The sequence below is a fragment of the Numida meleagris genome, chromosome 20, assembly GCF_002078875.1.
Source record: "Numida meleagris isolate 19003 breed g44 Domestic line chromosome 20, NumMel1.0, whole genome shotgun sequence".
Classification (NCBI taxonomy): domain Eukaryota; kingdom Metazoa; phylum Chordata; class Aves; order Galliformes; family Numididae; genus Numida; species Numida meleagris.
This window is the reverse complement of record NC_034428.1, coordinates 1,658,106-1,678,555: the sequence shown is the minus strand read 5'-3', so window position 1 is coordinate 1,678,555 and position 20,450 is coordinate 1,658,106. Positions and strand designations below refer to the sequence as shown.

Here is a 20,450-nt window from a genome sequence, read left to right as displayed (position 1 = left end):
CAGCTGTTTGGGAACCAGTGACAGTCTTGGTGTTGTCCAACCTCCTTAAGCTGTTAGCATTCATAAAGTGATCATTAGCCACAAAGAAAGGGCAACTAGCTGGGCAAAATGACCCTTTATCCACATGTAGACCCTGGCCCAAGCTACCCTGTTTTTCACACTGTGAGAAGGCTGGGATATGACTTCTTACATCTGTTTTGCTAACAGAGAAAGTTTAAGTTCTCTGAGAAATACGAGTTTATCATTGTATCTGTGGACTTTGAAAGAAATACTATGAGTCCTCTAAGAAATCTTGTTTTGCGAGAGTTCCAGTTTTGTATGCTTAAATGGGTAAAGTGATTCCTGTCAGAATCCAACTGTACAGGTGCTATGCCAAACTGAACAAGGATCCTGTGAGAACGGTTCCCATCCCATAGTGGTGAACACACACCTCTGACTCACTACAAGGACATCCCCACAAGTATTTGAAATTCCACAACGGTAGAAAAACAGAAGCGTCACTGCAAAGCACAAAGCAAATTGATTGAGACCTGTATGATAAAAAGGGCTTAAATATGAACTGGCATAAGAATCACATCGATGTCAATCAGAACTGAAGAGTACACACAAACTTTTACCCAACTGCATTTCTCGCACGCTTCGACAATTCTTCCTGCACAGTACATTATCCACAGATATTCCCCAAACTATCTCTTCTCTCTGCAAATACATATGTGTGTATCCATAGACACTCCTTTTTTCCCATAACAGTTACTTCCCACGTATATTCCTAGAAAGGGGGCAGGCACATACATAAATTTAAGGGCAGAAAATGCACTGCAGATGGAAAAGAACAACAACAACAGAAACCTCTTGCATTCCCTCCAGTCACTCCTGTGGGAGATATTTATCTATGGGAAAAGCTTTACAAATTTTACGTAAATGAAAAAATATATATTTTCATAACATTGGGGAGGAAATGCATCTTAATGGCTAGGGAAAATTGCTACAGAAAAATAATAGCAGCTAGTCAGTTGGAGGAACTATATTCTCAGTGACAAGCAACAACAATAGAAGCTAATGCGAGTCATTTGTAGAAGGAAAAGTGAATAGCTGTGGCATATTTGCAAAGAATATATGGCAGTTTACCAAAGGCAAAGCTCCAAGGAATACCAGCTGGGACATGAGAAGGGAGCTATCAAAAGAGGAGGGAGGTATAACAGCATCATGGAATGGTTGGCACCACTTCTTTAAAGCATTTCATGAAATGAGACATAGCTGTTCAAAGACAGTAAATCAAGGTGTTGGTGTCACTAGCTGTGGCTCGTGGCAGGTGGCCAAGGAGTGTACAAAATAGAAGCACATGCATGCATGTGTTTTTAGCATGTTTCCAATTGGCAAATTTACCATCTATTAAATCAAAGCGGTGAATTTAGATGTCATTAGTAACCAGTCTCCTGTTTTGATCAGAAACCATTTGCTACTAATACTACTAAAAAAAAATCAAGTCTAAGTAGAACACATTCCATTTGTGGAAAATTACATCCTACTGGCTTTGTACTTTGGCCTTATTATCTAAGACAAGGATGGCCTGTTGTTTTGTGCATCAGCCTTGCATCTTAGCAACACACAAGGCTAAAAAGCTTAGTAAATAAGGAGACATCCAAAATGCCATAGTAACATACCATTTATCCTGATGCCTGCAAAAAGTTGATTTCCATGTTTGGAAGCTGCCTCTGCAATAAGAAAAGTACATTCTAAATTTTGAAAAAAGATGGATATAGTTATTTCTGCCTGAATACAGATTTTAACCCGTGCAAGAAAATTAACCCGCCTGTGTACAAGCTTCATATTGCAAACAGCATTAAATTGAAATTCCTCAATATTTCGTTTTCTCGTTGAGGTGGTGATCGTAGTTATGAGCAATTTAGAATTTGAAAAGGTAGCTGCTCGGCCCAGGGACAACAGCTCCCAAAATTACAATAGTCATCGCACTCACACCCGCTTTCACAAGTATCAAGGGTCCAGGAGTATTTCTGTCACTTCTTAAAGAACATTAGTGACAATTCTGGCATTCTTCTTTTCCTTTTTTTTTTTTTAAGTTTCATTAAGGGGCTCAAAAAATGCAACAACTAACTTGGAAAAGATAAAAAAGAATCCTGTTGCTCTACTTATTGTAATTACAGCGCAGTTCAGTATAATGTGATAATTAGTCTCCTGGAAATCATTCCTCAAGTTCATACTGTGATATAGCATGAAATAAATCTGAGCCAACCATACAGTTCTAATTCCAGTATGCTACAGTCGACTGGTATGTTAATTCAATTAAAATGAGCTTGTTGGTGAGAACAGAAGTTACAATGGCGGGGGGAAAATAGGAGGGGGTAAATTCCATAAGTATTAGTAGAATCCACTTCATATTCACATCTAAAACTCTCTAAATTACAGATACAAGATCTTTGTTCAAATTACTGACAAGGTTACCAGCTGGAACTTCACAATTCAATTATTTTATATTGTACCTTCAGGCTCCATTCCAAAGTGACTCTTAAAGAATAATCAGACTTCTTCAACAGGCAATCAAAACGAAATTACTTTTTCTAAGTACAACAAGGTTACAGACTTGGTGCAGTCTATAAGTCACATGCTACTAATTTTCAATGCTTTAACATTTTTCTCTGAGTGTCTGTGATGTACAGGTGGCAGCAACCAGGCCAGAATTTCCTCACAATTTCAGCCTTTTGGTTTTGGAGGGAAACAAAGGCACAGCAGAGCAGTTGGAAGTGATGTCTTATACTGTAAATATATGCAGAAGCAGTCCTTGATGGAGTGCTCTCCTTGTGATTATGCAGATGTAACCCATACCCATAATTCACCAAAAATTCTCGAAGAAATTGTTCGTTAGCTTTAGCTTCCAGATAGCGCATCACTTCAATAAAAACTTACAATTAAATGAATTTTAATAAAAACTTAAAGTCCATTTCTTCAGAGTTTGACTCTGAGCCTTTCCAACCGATGTCTATGGTGAAACTCCCACACGAATTGCTTCAGAGAGCTTCCAGGAGCACACAGATTGCTCTATCTCATTTATAAAAAAAAATTCTAATATGATTGTACGTATTAAAACCGTTCTGTTTCTGAGACAATGGAAAATGGCAAGCCTCCAGACGTACATTCAATTTGTGAGATTTAGAGGAAACCAGTAAAATGGGAAAAAAAAGAAAGTAAAAAACTCAAGTGCTTCACGATTGAAAGGTGATACACTGATACTGACACTTGAGTCTGAGCTGGATTAATAATAATTACTTTTAAAATGTCTCTAATTTTGTTTGACATTAAACCAACACTAAACGAAACTAGAAGGATAATGAAAAATTACTAATTCTATATTATTTTGATATGAAATCATTATTCTGTGGCCATAAATAGGCTGAACAGTTTTCAAAGACATTGCCTGTCCTCCTACACAGTGCTTTCCTTCAAGCTACCACCTGACAAAAAGAAACTCATCCTCCTAATACTTTGAATCTTTGGAAATTCATTTTCAGTAATGGAGCCCATTCTCTCTGATGGTCCACTAGAAATCATGTTTACTGACAATGCAAAATCCACTTCTTCACCCAGCTGGTTGCTTGCAATGGATGGAGAGTGTGAATGTCAGCTGCAGGAAAAAGAACATGTGCGTGGGGGCTGCTGGACAAGGTGCTGCAGATGAGGAGTGGCTGAGAGAAGACCCAGTGCCACGTCGTTTCACTGGGGGAAGAAGAAAGCAATCATGCAATCAGTAACGCTTTCTCTTATGGTTCCATAGCGTACCACATCACTTGTCTTCTGATCATAATACATCGTTGGTCCACAAAAGACATCTGTTCTCCTTAAAGACTTCTCTGTTTCAACAGCTATCTCAGACTTCTATCTATTGCCATTTCGCTACCTCCACAAAACCAAAAGTTCATGGCAACAACTTTTGAAATTGTGGATTTTATGCATGCAAGCTGATTTAGCAGGAGAATAGCAACAAATGAGAAACGGCAATTTGCACTCCCAGAGTAAAGCCTGTTATTTCTTCTGTTCTTCAGCCCTTCTCTCATAAAATGCTTTCAGAAAGAAGGCAGCTGATTCTAGCAACCAAGGCTACACATTTCATAATTCCACTCCATCACTTTTCTGAAAACAAAAATACGTGGGAAGAACATTTCAGTGAAACTAATTAGCAGCTTCTGTGTCCTCATCCTTGTTAATTCAAGGGACCTCTCTAAAAGATTCCTCTGGGAGAGTTCCTGCTGTTATAATTTACCCCCTTGTTCAAGCCCAGACATCTACTTTGAAGCTCTGCAAGGAATAATTCTCATGAACACAAAGGCTGAATATCCAGGTGTTATTTAAGAAATTGCCCTCGTCTTCATTGTGAAATTTAGTGCATACTCCAAATAATAGGTCGGGGTATGGAGAGCTGCAAAGAACTGGAAATAAATGTTCCTGTGGATCTGTTCAGAAGTAGCAATCTCAGTGCTGCTCTGGCTCCGTTCCTGTAACCCTGTCCTCGTGGAATGGTCAAACAGAGCCACAGCAGCACTAACTATTCTCAGTCCTCTCAGCTTGTCCTTGAGTCATCACGCCGTGGCTCTGTGCTGGCTGCCATCAGCCACAGGGTACTGAGAGCACCTCCTGCAGCGTGGGGGGGCCGTGGGGGGCACAGATATTTTCAGAGAAGAAAGGGAAATCAGTTCCCACTTTGGAGAGAAGTTCTCTTCCGGAAGGCTTCAAGAGCGTGGAAAGCCTCCAAGCAGGAGGAGCAAGCGTTGTGATGTCCTCTCCCTTCCTCTGTGAGAAAGCTCAGACCAGGGCCCGATAAAGAATTGAACTAAGAACATGCCCCCCGTGCTTTCTGCAAAGCACTTAATGATTAATAAACATGCAAGAATCACGCACAGTTCACTTGTTTGTGTGATTCCCAATATGTAAACTTCACTGGTAAAGTGGTTAAAAAAACAATACTCATTTTCCTAAGAAGGTTTTTCAAGCAAAACTACTCAATTTTCCCTGACTTTTCGATAGGCGCATTAACCTGAAAAATCCAGCAGACATCCAAGCCCACAACAGGTAACCAAATGATAACGTTCAAAAGATTTAACTGCTATTTTTTATTTACTAAGATCAGATCCAAATTGATTCTCGAAAATGAGCACGTGCTCCCGCAGAACACAGTTCTCTAAACCAGTTTCTCTCCATGCAGTGACAGAAATGATTTCCTTCCCTTTGTACACCTGACAAACTTGCATCCCTTCTGCTCTGGCAGGGCTGGGGCTGCCTTTGCTGTTCCACTCCTCAGTGGCTGCGGCTATGGATCCACTAGGAACAAAGAGTTTCGATAAGATCCAAACAAACTCCACTGCTGTGGGAGTTCCTCCAAATCAATTATCTGCAAACCTCCAACCTTTTGAAACTTGTCCATCGCTAATCTCGGAGATGACACATCACGGAGCAATAGCGGCCTCACGCAGATCTGTGACCGTGCACCTAAGCAGGCTTTGTTCACTGCTGCTTTGAACAGTGCTGTGAACACGTTACGTCAGAAAGAAGAGCTTAGCCAAAGAAAATTTAAATCTTTGGTAATGCAGAGTACTTGTACGTGCTCCAAGTCACTAGGGAGCTCTGGGGCCACTGCTGCCCACTTCCAAACAAGCCAAACACTCATTTTTCCTGCAGCTCATCCATGCTATCACAGACAGCCCAGCCACCAGATGCTCAGAAATACTCATTCCTCTCCAAAGTAGTTCACCTCATTTCAGAGCCAAATCATTCACTTGTCTATTTCCCCTTTGGCCTTTGCAGATAATGGGATCTGCTATTAGTCAGTCCGGGGGGAATTCTTGCTCCCAGTATGAAAAAAATCTTTCTGAATTCAAATGGAATTCATTTACCTAAATACAACGGAAGTCATTCACCTGAATATACCGTAAGTTGCCACACTTTTGTTTTAGACTAATAGATCTAGGAGTGCTCTCAGTTGATTACAGATGAAAGATGACTTAAAATGTAAAATGTAAAATGCTCTGGTTTTCCCTCAAGTAAATCCTGAAAAGAAATCAATGGGACATTTGCCTGCGAGCAGGAGCCTTGAGTGCTTTCCACAGCAGCACTCTGCTGAGAAACACTGCTTCAAGCTCTGGCCAAAGGCACCCCATTTTATACTTTTTATATACACTTTCTCCTACAAATCAGCCCTACGTTTCATGCCCGGCCTTGTGCCATGTGCCTCATTTGGTTTATATAATCTTCTAGGGCTGGCTTTAATCTGCACTCCCAGCATCCCCAGGTTAGAAAATGCATGTACCAAGGAGAGAGAGGGGATGGAAAAAGAGAAAAGAATTCAAAGCAAAACATGAGTTCCTTTCTGTGAATCTTATTCAGCACCAGTATGAGGGCTTATTTAGTTCTGCAGTCCTCACCCCTTCACCTCAGGTGCTGGGATTAATGGGGAACTGTTTTTCCCCTTCTGATTGCGTAAATGAGGAAGCTGTTGACTCGCGTGGTACTGGAAAGACACATGTGCTTCATTATCTGGATTCCTTGTATTGTTTCAGCTTGTCGTTGCTGGCTGGGAACATGCAGCCTTGAGCTGTTCCCATTTTTAAAATGTACTTTTTTCTGCCCCGGATTATTGCCAAGTGGAGATTTAAGTACACTATTACTTTTATGGAGGACTATTAAGAGTTATTAGATCCCATTAGAGCAGACTATGCTCTTAAAAAAAAAATCCTTTATTTTTGAACAACCGTTTATATTCATTTAAATCTGACAGAATGTTTGTGTCAATGCAAACACAGTTAATTATGCCTTAGATCAGTGAGAATATTTCTTGTTTCTTTTTTAAAAATTGTTTATTAGTCTCCCCTAAAGACTACGTTTTACTTACACAGCTTTAAGGCAAGTCTGAACCATCGGGGATGCTCGGTGTGCTGGGGGTTCTGGCATGGCTGGGCTAAGCAGAGCTGGAGAAAAGGCACTGGAAGCTTCATCCTAGCAGAATCTGTACCTCTTTTTAATTAGGTTCAGATGAAGTCCTCAGCTCATGGACACTAACATATCAAGGGGAATCTTTGTATCGGTGGAAGCTGGATCACACCCTCTATTACAGTAGGAATATGACCTACCATTACTGGCACACAGCACCTGTTCCTGGGTGGCTGGGATTATTTAAAGATGGGATGAATGCTCGCATGAATCCACACTCTGTTCTAAGCTTACTTCATGCCTTCACTGTTCTTTACACTTTGGCTCCATTTCACCAAATTTCTGCCCATCACTAGTTTGTCTCAAGTCAATTTCAAATAAAGATGAAGGAAACTTCTCAAAAGAACAACCAATTCTATGTCCTGATGCTGTGTTTTCTAAGAACCTCTGACTGAACAGCTCTGCCTGTATCCCTTCCCTCACAGCAGCATTTGTTGTAAGCATCATTTGCAGTAGCCCAGACCTACGGGTTTGATCAGCTTAAACTACAGTTTGTATAACCCACTTTGGGAAGAATGCTGCGTCTTCCTGGAAAACATTCCTTTCTTCTCTTGTACTTCCCTTCCCTAAGACACGCTGTGAGGAGATGACTAAATGCTGCCACAGGAGGGAGAAAAACAAACAGGAAAGAATTAAAAGGGCTGGGATAGGGCTGCAAAGCAAAAGGCATAAATCACTCAGCTCTTCCCTCCCTGAGCTCTCTTGCAGCCAGCACATGCACAACACCTCCCTTCTGGATGAGGCTTTGGCACGAGCGGCAGATCCCATTAATGCTCCATCGCGTTACCACAGCAGAGCAGCGCTTGGCAAGCTGATGCAGGATACTCCCTCAAGAAAACTTTGAAGGAACAGTGCTGCACGGCTGAACTAGGTAGTGGTGGGGAGCGAGGGAGAAAGTGGGAGGGGGGAAGAAGAAATATCCTGGCCCAGAGAGCTGGTTATGTGGGGAATCGTGCTTGAGATGGCTACTCAGAGCATAAAACAAGTCCGGGATTAGAAGCAATTGTTTTAAAAACATGTGTGCCCCTAGAAAACTACCTGTAGGGAGTCTGTGGAGGAAAGAATGCAGTTCCTATCCTTCCCTTCCTTTGAAAGATCGGCTTAATTAAACAATCAGCCACATGAAAAGGCAAGGAGCAGAATTCTCACATATGTTGTTTGACTTTTTTCATTATTATTCTTAAGGCATGCTCTAAGGAAGGCAGCTGGAAGAAGAGTAGCCATGCCTGAATCATAGCTGTCCAAGCTTGGTCCTGCCATCATTTGGTCCTTTCATACTTGTTATTTTTTTTAAGTCCTTAGGTTTTCCCTGGACTAGGAAAAAGGTGTGTTATTCACCAACTGTAGTTCATTTGAAGTTGTTTAACTAAACAAAAGTCAACACTTGAACGATGTTAGGATTGCGGATTAGCAGCTTAATCTCACTTTAGGAGGTAAAGCAGAACTAAATTAGGTAAACTGCACTAACTCCTTCAACGTTTTTCATACTTAAAAGCCCTTAAAAGTTTGTCACGAGTGACAGACCGAGATCTTAAGCAAGCTTGTGAACACAGACTGGGCTGAGCAGAAGCAGGCTCCTTCCACCCAGCTTCCCTCCAACAGAACAGGAGAGGAAGAGGAGCTCAGCCTTAGTAGACCGCTCAACCTTCATCTGCCCAACTATCTGTCTAGATATTTTACTTTTCTTATACAGTATTTGGAGACAGTCTTACTGAAAAGCCACAGAGGAACCATAATATTCTTTCAGGCAATCACGAATATACCAGATACAGGGCTGAGACCCACCTCACTTCTGTTCTGCTGGAGTTCCAGCACAGTCAGTCATTCCAACCTTCCCACAAGGAGGGACAACACAACAGGATTAGCCTCTTCTGTGTTCCTCTGAAATCACCTTTCAGAAAATGGACTGAGTAGATAATAAATTACTCTTCTTATGCCAGGTATTTTCCATTTTGTGTTTTAACTGTTGTTGGTTCTTGGCGCTGTTAAATTGTTAACGGTAAATTCAAAAAGAATTGAGAAACTGGCTGCCTGGATTGTAGTCTTTGGCTTTCCTGAAGAATAGGATGAAGCTTGCAAGTATCTTTTGTTACGTGCAGGTAGCTAACTCTGCTTCGTTACCAATTATATTTCCTCAGACTTTCCATCTCTGTATTACATAAGGTTCAAATAAGACTCCTAAGATATTTTACTGCTTTAGCATGTTTGGTTTTATACCTCTGTTACTTTATATCTTTCTTTGGCAGTTCCATCTACCTACATAATTGCTCTTATTAAAAGGCTTAGTCATGGCCTGAAGTAAGTGTAACCCACAGTTATCTGTGCACTTTAGTGAATTTCAGCACAGAAAATTGGGGTATCATCTAGTATCAGACTACAGGAAGATAAAACAAGCTATACTGAAAATCCAGGGAAAAAAAAAAAACAGGCTCTGAAACAGGCCTACCACTGATTTCAGCTATCCCTAAAACTGTAACAGAAAGATTTTGAATAGGTTTAAACTTCAGATTTTTCACCTTTAAAATTTCAGCCCTGTGACTAGTATGCATGAGCTGAAAGGAACACTTATCTGGACAGGTCAGTGCTGCAGGAGTGGCAGTTCTCTGAAACTGGAACAAATCTTGGAATTACAGTGGTTCTTATTTTCCAGGGAAAGGAAGGGAGTGGAAATGGAAAAACATCAGTGAGAAAACCCAAATGGGGCCCAAAATTCAGAGCTGAGGAAGTCTGCAATGGAGAATCTAGTTGAGACAGCTGTGCTGAGGCTGACCTAACCTAGGGCTGACCAAGCAACTTCCATGATGTCATATTTTGCTTTGATGGGCCATTAAATTAAGTCGTTGGTCCAGTCCTTCCTCCTGACACCTATTAAATCTACAGATTTGGAGCTGGAGTTGTCAAGGTAGCACTGCACCAGACACTAAGGGAATCCACGCGGACTGTTACAGAAGATTGGTACTTGCATAAAATGTCTTTGCTCTTTTCTTGGTTGTCTTTTCAGGATATTTTTTGTAAGCATAGTCTACAATTAGATTAAACAGGCAAAGGAATTATTTACTACCTGTCCCACTGCATTTACTGTTTAACACCAGATGAAACTGAAAAAACTGGCTTCTGAGCTTGGGCCTATAGTTTTCCACTGTAGTCTTGCAGGAAATATCCCTCAATTTCAAAAGTATAGAGAAAAAATAGTTAATTCCACAGTGTTTATGTTATAAAAAGGAAGATTCATTCATATTTACAGCAGCCACAAGAACTTGCAAATATTTAGGTTTTTTTCATCCTAAAGGATTTCACAGCCCCGTTTTGTATTTCCATAGTAGACAACAGATCTTGCATAGCACTGTGATCCCATCTGCTTTTTTTTGCAGCAGGTAATTGTAGGATACTTTTAGGAATACCAGTAACCTCAAAACAACAGGCACAACGCTGCCCTGTCTACTTCAAAGAAACTGCCATAAAAAATATTATGAATCAAGGGAGTTAGTGATGCAATTATCATCTTAAACGAATCCAAAATAGTGGATCAAACGCACGCTGTTTTTGATTATCCTCAGTCAAGTTTTCTTTGGGGGATTCTCTGAGTATCTCCTTCCCGTCATTCAGGTTCTCTTTTCTAGACCTCAAGAGAACACCTACATGCTCCCTCCTGCTTCCTTATTCCCACAACCCAAAGCTAAATGTGGAGCATTTCATCTACGACCGCTCCTAAGGCCTCAGTGGCACATCCAACAATGCCACTCTGTGGCTGGACAGGTAGAGAGATGTTCTTGCAATACTCATTCCTCTTGACAGAAGTCAATCATTTTGACCAGGTCTTTTAATGAAATAAAGATTGACTGGCGAGTAGGTTGCTTCTCACTTCCACCAGGAGCCTTGAAGTGTAGGACAGAATCCAGGAACGATTTTCTGGAAAATGAAGAGAGACCCAATAAAGTCTCTAAGCCTGGGCAAGTCAATAAACTGTCACTGTTGCCCGGAAGGAATTGGCTTGTCTTAGATAAACTCACAAAGGCCCTGAAAAAACAGAACTTTTTTTTAAATGGCAGAGATTAATTTTCTGACTTCAAAGTAGTATTAATGCAGAACTTGGCTAAGGTTTCCTGCGCAAGCAGTTTCCCCCCGAGCAATGATTTCAGAATCCGCCTTGTTTTAAGGCTGGCATTTGCTGCAGCTGCAGACCTGGAGTATTTTCGATCCCCTCTGAGTGCTGGAACACTATCCAACAATTAAACCGCAACCCAAAAACAATCAAACATCTGTTTGGAGGCAGGCTGCTCAGTGACTGACATTCTCATGCCAGCATAAACACTAAAGCTGCTGAGTGATTCCTGTCTTTTTGTGTATATATCTATACGTACGCATCGCTTGTGTATTTTTTGTTCCTGCATGCAGAATATGTAAATACGCTTAAGAGCATTTTTATTGCAATATATGGTCGTACTTGTGTAACTTATTTGTGGAAGTATTTTCATTGGCATGAACGCACAGAATTGAACGTCAGCTTGAGATTGGGTTATTTGTGTGCTGGAGGTGGTTTTGCAGGAGGCAAAAGTGAATGTGGACTGCGAGCCTGGAACCAGGTACGTGTTTATGCAGTGCTGTGCATCGGTGTATGTTCATTTACAGATATCAACTTGATTTTGTATGGGCAACAATAGTATTACGGCTGCATGCAGTTTTGTGGGGGGGCAAGGATTTTGAAGTGTTTGCATGTGTGCAGATCAAAACTGTGGTCAAAAGAGCAGTTGGGTTTGGTCCTGGAGAAATCTCAGTCTCCTAAAAACACTGATTTCAAGCACTCTCTTGGGAACACGACAAGGTATTGGAGGATGACTTGCCAAAAGGGCTTTGGGAACAGGGATGAATACTGACATTAGTTCTGTCTGTCTAGAGGGCAAATTACTCCCCTTCCTAAAAGCGCTCTTCAGACTCCATGCAGGTAGCTCCTGTTGCCCTATTTTATTTATAGATTTCAAATAATGATGGCCTGGGTAAAGTAGTATGCAAATGACATTCATTCCCAACAGGAACTCCCTCTGTGTAAAACCAAGACAAGCTTTCAGAAAATACAATTGTTCCCAATCCAAGCCAAATGACAGCTTGTGCTGCTCCCACTGATTCTCCCTGAACCCCCAAGGTCCACAGACTGCTGCTTGCCATTTGTGGTGTCTTTATATACCTAGCAATACGTGAGTCACCACAGCAGGTGCTAGCCATAGCCTGCTTGCTTGAAAACATCAGTACCAGAAGTGACAGAATCTGGGCCACCCACTGGCTGTATTTCTGGAGCATCCCTCTGTCTAGGAGGGAGCAGCTGGAGATTTTTGCTTTAGAGCATTTATCAAATATCCTGTTGCTAGAGTATAAGAACACGTCATCACAGGAAAGAAAGATTTGATGATCTTCCCACTGTGAGCCCCACAGCTTAACTTATTGTTGTAGTCTCCTAATCTTTTGCACCAGACTTATTCTTCTTCTCAGCAGTTTAAGCTGAAAAAGTTTACTAGATAATAGATTTGCCTCAGAAATCATCAGAGGTTCTATTCCTTAGCACTTAAGACAGAGTAGAGCAATAGAAAAGCAGAGAAATGGTATTCTCCTGCCATGCCTGCTGCCCAGGTGCATTTCCATTCGAACTCATGCAAACACCAGATTACAGCATTGGTTAGGATGCTTTAGCAGATCTGGCACTGATGACATGAGATGCAGGCAGGCTGAGCCCTGCTTCTGCCCTCACGCTGGCTGCTTCAGTGCTATTCTAGGCTGAGCTACTGGAACTCAGCAGTGCAAAGATTACATACTGCACAGAGACTAAGACTTCGGTCATTTTTTGATACTCCTGACAATACTCATTTCATCACAAATTTTTGTCCTCTTTCTGCATGCAGGAGAAGTAGCAGCCTTACATTCTGACTGCAAGAATCAGCACACAGAAAATGCAATGGAGGATGCTCTCCTGCATTTATAATACACAGCTATTCTTCAGCATGACAGCCCAGAAGTCACGTCAGTGGCTTGCATGGTCTGTGTGTTACTGAGTGAATGGATAATGACTCTCAACCCTACATAACATATATGAAAAATACCTTTAATAGTGGTTTAATAATGATTGGTTGGGTTAGAGGGTGGGCCACTGGAAATGGCAGGCAGCGAGAAATTTTTCTTAGAGGTTACAAAGTCGTAGGATCCACTTAACACGTCAGTTACATCCCTGACTTCCTAAAGCACAGCCTAGGAATAGCTACGCTCCTTTTCTAACGCTGCATGTGTGGCAGAACTGGTTCTACAGAAAGTGTAGGATAAAGAATGAACTATTGTTGAGTTTATTCAGGGCCTACTCAATTTACACACGTTGGCATGCTGGCTTGTATTTGTTATTGTGGTTTATGCATTTTTCATTAGAGTAAAGGAGGATCTTAGGTGCCAAAACGTTAACCATCCCTGCTGCTAATATTATTTAGATTTGCCCTGGGTTCATATTAGAAAATATGTAGAAAATTTGCAAGTACAGAAGTCTTCTCATCCATGGATTTCTTCCAGCACTGCTCATCCCTTTTGCACTTTCCAATCCTGTTCTAATTTATAAGCACTGATGAAAATCAAATCCTTCCTGGTTCCTGCTCCTTCCGTATCACTAACTATGGCCCTGTTAATCTGTCCTCTAATGCCTGTAAGCATATGAATATCTCAGAATCATTGCTGCTAAGTAGGCTTCTACGCTAAATTTAAAACACAGCAATTATGATGGTATGCTCTCTGTACAAAGACCCTACGTTAACTCAGAAACAGCCACTACCTGACTTCGATACTTGAGCTGCCATGTCATCATTAACCTGAACCCATTTTTATCCACAAAACCAATTGAAACCAGCTACTCACCATGATTTATGAGCATCTTTGGGACGGAAGCTGATCGTGTGTAAGCAAGTCTTCACAGTAATCTCCATGAAACACTCTTGAGTTTCTATTGCTGACAGTCTTTTTTAATTCTCAGGAGTTGGAAAAATTCTCTTAGTAGAATTGGGAGGAGGTGTTACATTCTTAAGCCACATGTTACATGAGATATATCAATTTGCTTAGAGACAACAGAAGGACTGCTCTATATTGCACAATGCAACGTTCACTCCTAACTTTTTCTAACACAAGACTCTTCAACAAGGCATAACACCATGATTATGACAAAGGCGCTTAATCAACATCAGCAGCTGCTCAATTTCTAACTCTTGTTTTCCCACAAACTCCATCTCCAGGAAAATACTAAGTGCAACTTAAGGAAGCTCTCAGCTGTCTTCCACTTCATGAATTTCCAAAGCAGATGTAAAATAACTTTGTTCTCTCTTCTGCTTCTATCTTGTCTGTCTGTAATTTCTGACTGCAAGACCTTGGAACTTTGAACTGTTCAAGTGTATTCTTTATTTCTTGTAGGAGTTTTAAGTAATACTTCAAGCTCTTTTACTCTGTGGATTAGCACACCACAATTAGTCCAACTCTGAGAAAGGCCAAGGCTAACTTTTGGTTCCTTATTCCGTCAACCAATAAGCATCACATGTGCTACCAGCCATTTGCTTATAGGAACTCCCTGGTTTGTGCCTGCACTCCTACCACCACTGATTAGTCTGCCCATGTCATATAACTGTTTTCTTTTTTCAGTCAGTAAACTGGATCAAAGCCCTGATAATTTCTGAGAAAAATTCTGTATTAAAGAGCACGTGAGACTCTGAGAAGGCAGAGGCTATTTAGACCTGGAAATATATTTGCCACACCAGGGCTCATCTAGGCTGACAACAGCAGCTTCCTGTGCTCTGTCCTGGGGGGATAAGGGGCTGTTAAATCCTCACATCTGCCACCCCAGTGCACAGCTGTGAGTGGCTCAGGGAGAACCACCCCTGCTTGCCCAGCTGCCCTTCTACTCACTGTCACTCAGCAAGGAACTATTTCACAGGCCTCGCAGAAAACAATGGGAGCTTTCAGGAATGAAATCAAATCTTTACTCTGATAGGAAGGCAGCTGTGAGACACATGAAAGCTTCTGCTTGCTGTCTCTTACTTGTCTCACAAGGTTCAGATCGAAGGAATCACAGCAAACCATCCACAGCCCCTTCACAAAGGTCGGTGCTGGAAAGACTCTGAACATGTGGTACCCTGAAGAAAGATGTGTAGCTAGACAGATGAACAGCTCACTGACGAGGTGGATGGATGCAGAATGAGGAGTACAACACATGGAAACAATGTAAAAAATAAAGAAAATTGAATTTCACCATTTGTTTTGACATCCCCAAAGAAGACCCCATGCTTTATAAACTTGAGGAATCATTTCTCCCACTACTGATATTTAGTCACCGCTTGGGGACAGAAGGCTGCAGCCTTTAACAGCACTCACCTATTCTATATACCAGTTTACCACAAACTTCCCTCAAATTTTAGGGCACTTCATAACCTGGGGGGGGGGGGGGGGTGGAGTATCACCTCTTAAAGAGCAATAACCTCTGAGTTTCCCTTTAGGGAAATTTTCTCATCTATGAACTGATGAGGTCCAACACTGCTTTAGCTTTCTAATTATTCTAACTTCAGGACGTCAGTGCTGATTAGGAAACGCACTGCACCCAGAAAATAGATGAATTTATTTCCTAAGGGTATGCAATGCTGCACACTTGCAGCTCAGTGTACTAGTACAGCACTGAGAAGTTAGGAAAATTAACCCACGTGGTAACATGCCCAGATGCCTTCTAATAGCTAGTAGGTCATATCTGAAGGTTTATCCCATGTGATGACAATTCTGAATTCACATCTTTATATTGTTTTCCTGTCTCCTACCACCTCAATTTTCAGCTCCTGTACTCTCCCTGAGGCACTTCTCTACCTTTTCCCCTGCTTCCTCTGTTGCTCACACTGGGCTATAAATAAGTCTGCTTAACACAAACATGCTTGCTCTGAGTGGCAATTTATATGAAAAATAATACACATTTGTAAGCTTCTTTGTCTTTCCCTTCTTCTACATTGCAGTTTTGATTTGCTCTTCTGTTTTGAACAGATTCCTATTTTCTACGCTTGAATAACACTCCTGAAAATGTTTCTTGTTGGTATAAATTTGACCTGCGCTAGTACAATATGAATCCTCGCATTTCCCAAAGTGTTGCTTTGCAAGTGGGGAATAAGATTTTTCCTACTGACAATAGAGAGGAATTCTGTAATTCACAAGGCAAGGATTCAGGCTTTCAGCTCTGAAGCTCAAGAGCTCAATCCCATTGACGACCCAGGGGAGGAGCTGTTAGACAGGATCCCATCACTCATTTCTACATTGCCATCTCTTCATCAAGTAGTTGAACCATTAACCCATGTGACATACTTCCCCGTGCTAGAGAACTCAGGGCTCCTCACAGAAGAGAGAAGAATGACCACTTGTTAAGCATTTGTTTGAAAGAAGGAGAAAAAAAAAGCATTACAATGAGTGATTTCAATCTTTGTACCGTCTGCTGAAGGTTCTGTGCTGCCAGAAACACTCAAACACAAATGTATTCCTGTTTACAAATGACACCAATTATTTTTCTACCTCGAAGTCTTCTGTATCTTACACCATGGATTTTTTGGCAAGTGAAAAGGAATAAATTTAATATTAAGAAAGCGGTGGTATTTGAGTATTATTTGATTATGTTTATTTTGAGAACATAAAGGCCGATTCAATAATACACATACTGCTTTAAAACTGACAACTTCCCTATGATAAAAACAAAACAGCCTGGAGGAAATAAGAAATGTGAATAATAAAAATGCAATTTCAGTAACAGTAAAGAATGATAAGTTAGTTAAAAATAGATAAAAGCTTATAAAACAAAAGGGATGAGAAAGTCATCATACGGCTAATAATGAAAAAAGCATCTCTGAAATACGAGAAACTGATACCAACAACTATCAGTTAGAGTTGGAAAATACCATAGAGAATTTATAGAAATAGAAGGAAACAAGAATAATAAACAGTGCTTATTGCCTATCACAAAAATAGTGAATTGCTCTGTGGGTTGTTACAAAAAGAGCTTTTTTCATAGCATTCAAGTATAAACTTACACATTTGGAAACAATGAGAAACAGCTAAGGATGAACTCTCAATGGAATGTTACTTTGAACTTCCAGCACCTCTGTTGAATCTGAAGCAGGAATGAATAGAGAGAAATTACACAACAGATCACAGTAGATGGTGACAACGTTTTTTTCTGATCTTAAAATTCACATATATCTATTAATTACTAGGTAGCTAGCCTGACTATGCTGCTGCTAGCAAAAGTGCAGCTGCATCATTACTGGAAAATGGGACAGGCTATGTACACAAATAGGGCTAGAGTTCAAGCGTGCCTGCTCAAATCCTCTCTGCTACCCCATTTAGTGCATTCTTTCTTATCATTCAAAGGGCTGCATTAAAATCCGCTGAGCCTCACTGTGTTCTGGATCAGGGTTAATGCATGTCTGAATCCTCTGAGCTGGAGAGCTACTACTTAAAGCCAGTTTCAAGCATTAGCAGATTATTTAAAAATGCCTTTGGATGAAGATGTAACAGCTCAGATGGTGTGCGATAAAAAATAATATATATCTAAGAAAGCTGCTGAGAGCTAAATGGTTGAACTCGTAGAATGTTTCTTTCACTTGGACTCCATTGGCAAGCAAACTCCTATCAGTTCATCTCTTGCCTTCATTTGCAAATGAAGAGGATTTAGATCTCACTCTCACTTTGGGGGACTCTGTTAGGACATCTCCCTGAGTTATGTTTAAATCTGCTTCTCATTTATTCTCCTCCTGAAATTATTCAGGCCATTGTCACTAGATGATTTGTCTTCATGACCTGCAAAGGATGAGTGCTGAGATGGGATTTGGACACAAGGATAACGCTGAGAGGTGAAACCAGGAAGACCTAAACATTTCTCAAGGGATTGCAATCTGATTTCTTTATTTCCAGAAACTTGCTTTATATTATTTCTACATTGGAGATAAAGCAAATTTTCTTAGAAGACCAGAACTTTTTTTTTTTCCTGCAAAACTGCAAACTTCCCAAAGTGCAAGAACTCGAAAATTCTCTAGCCTAATTCACAGAGAAAAGCCAGCGTTCCCAAGACCACGACTTCTTGCCTTGCTTGCACTTTACTCCTTTGGGCTTGATTGCTATGCTAATTAAACAAGACATTGGTCAGGTTTTAACATAGAATCTTACGATTTTTTTTCATTTTGCTTTCAGCTTCTTGAAAGGTTTCCAAGAATACCAGGCAAGGAAATGAAATCTGCATCCCAAGGAAACAATCCCTTTCCAAAATTGTTAATCTTTCCTTATGACATGTTTTGGAATACAAATGTATCCAGAGGGGGTTTATTCAGCAATATGCTGCGTTCGTGTAAGTGATCAAATGGGGGGTTTATTACAGTGGTACATATGTTAACAATAACTCAAACTTTTACTCACCCTGCTCCACCACCACAGCTGCTCTTGGTTTTTCTTACAGCCCCACCCAGTGACACTTGGAACACAAGCAGAAACACGTATGTATTACAGGGAGTGATGTTTCACATTGTTATTAGAGAACCAGGCTTCCTTCAGCATGCAACATTATCATAACAAAGCCATGACTGCATACTTTAACTGTCACTATATTGCGTTCCGTATATGCTGGAATCAGCAGAATTAGAAACCAGATCTGGTTGCTACATATCGCTTCTGATGAATTTTTGCATTACAGCAACTGAAGGCAATTGCAGAGCTTTGGCTGTGCCAGATTCAATCCACTCGTAGCTCTGTTCCCCCAGCACGTTTAGTGAAGCTATTCAAGGGTCATATATAATGTATGTACAAAGAAGTGAAGAAAAAAGACTTAATATTAAGCACATTAAGTGACTTCTAAGTGAAGATTTTTTGCAAAAAGAAAAGAGGTAGTGGATATGAAATATAGAGGGGTATGCTGGACATCATAGTGCACACAATGAGAAATGCTGGATTTACCAAAAATTACTAGCAAGTTTGGTTATTCAGGTGAAGACAACTGCTATGCAAAAAAGCTCAGGCATCTTAATGTCTTTTGAGACGGAGATAAAAAAGTAAACATCCATAATCACAGGTCAGTTCTTAAAACATACGATTGGCTCTTATTTTGAGAAAGTAGTAACAAGGCAGTTATATTTTTTATTTCTTTTTCATCAAAACATTGCATAGAAGCCACAAGTCTCAGATCAAGAGCCAAATGTGGAATGTTAAGAATTCACGAGGAGCTGGCTTGGGCAATATGAATTCTGAGACTACTACTAATTTCTCTTTCGTTCTCTCAGCCCAGAAGCAAGAGATGTTTTACACCACAATCTTAACTGCTTGCTGATGACTGAGTCCCAGACAGTTCAACAGAAATTTCTAGAACTTCAATTTCCAAGAAAGCCAATGTTCTAAATGAACTAAGAGCAAAGGAAACATGCCACAAAAGACAAAGTCTTCCTCAAACACAAGACTTAAATAACAGGCTCTTGAACGTGCATGAAATCTGAATTTCCTAATGAAATAATTCCAAGCTCTTTTGCAAGAAAGAGCGGTATTGCACTGAACAGCATTTGTGACCTTAATAATAAACATTAATCTGTGCCACTTCAAAAGCTTAGGAACAAGAGCTGGTAAGTGAACATCTTGCTACCGAAAACCAGAGGATGTATCATCCTAGTTATGCATGGGGATAACCCGAGGATCTTGTTAAAATGATAGAGACTGTCTTCTTGAAAACAAAAGGTTAAAGACAGAAAGGCAACAGTGACATTCCAGCTACACTCCTTACTGATAGCACAGCATGTGCTTCCATCAGATCGTATGCGGGTTTCTTAAAAAAAAAAATACTCTTCCACAAATCAAGTAATTTGAGTTCAAATTAAGTCAAAAGCAACCAAAATTGTGCAAATGCTCATTTAAAAAAAAAAACAAACAAGAACAAGAAAACATACCCTGGAGGTTTCACGAAATGGAATGTCCCCCAAATGATGCAATTACTCTAATGAATATGCCTACAGAATAAATGGCTGCTCAGTAGGAGCAACTAGTGAAGTATATTATTGTGAAAAAAGGTGTTTTGCAAGTCTGACTGTAACTTCACAACACCAGCTATGAAAGGTTTTGCAGGTATACAGAAGGACTGTAACAGCACATTGCCAAGTTGCTGTCCAGGCAAATTACACATGCACGCGTGTGCTGGTTGCTGGAGATGGTCAGCTCCACAGGAGGCAGGATACATTGGCAGGCAGAAGCCGAGCAAATTCCCATTTGCACAAACCCACATACAATGGGGGAGAAATTAACTAACAGCAAAAGGAGCTTTTTATACAAGTGCAAGACCACACATCTGAACGTAGTAAGGAGGCTTTTCACAAAAAGACCACGGAATGAATGAGAATATCAGAAGGTCTACCATCCCAGAATTAGTACTTTCTACCTATCAATTAGTA

General features: G+C 40.6%; 1 long non-coding RNA gene across 5 annotated transcripts in view; it reads right to left on the bottom strand.

The window, feature by feature from the left end:
• LOC110408659 overlaps positions 1-20,450 on the bottom strand; it is a 116,034-nt gene that overhangs the window by 58,659 nt on the left and 36,925 nt on the right. For all 5 annotated transcript variants that reach the window (XR_002444471.1, XR_002444472.1, XR_002444473.1 and 2 more), the window contains one exon: positions 1,665-1,715. This is a non-coding gene — a long non-coding RNA (uncharacterized LOC110408659). The remainder of the gene's footprint in view (positions 1-1,664; positions 1,716-20,450) is intronic.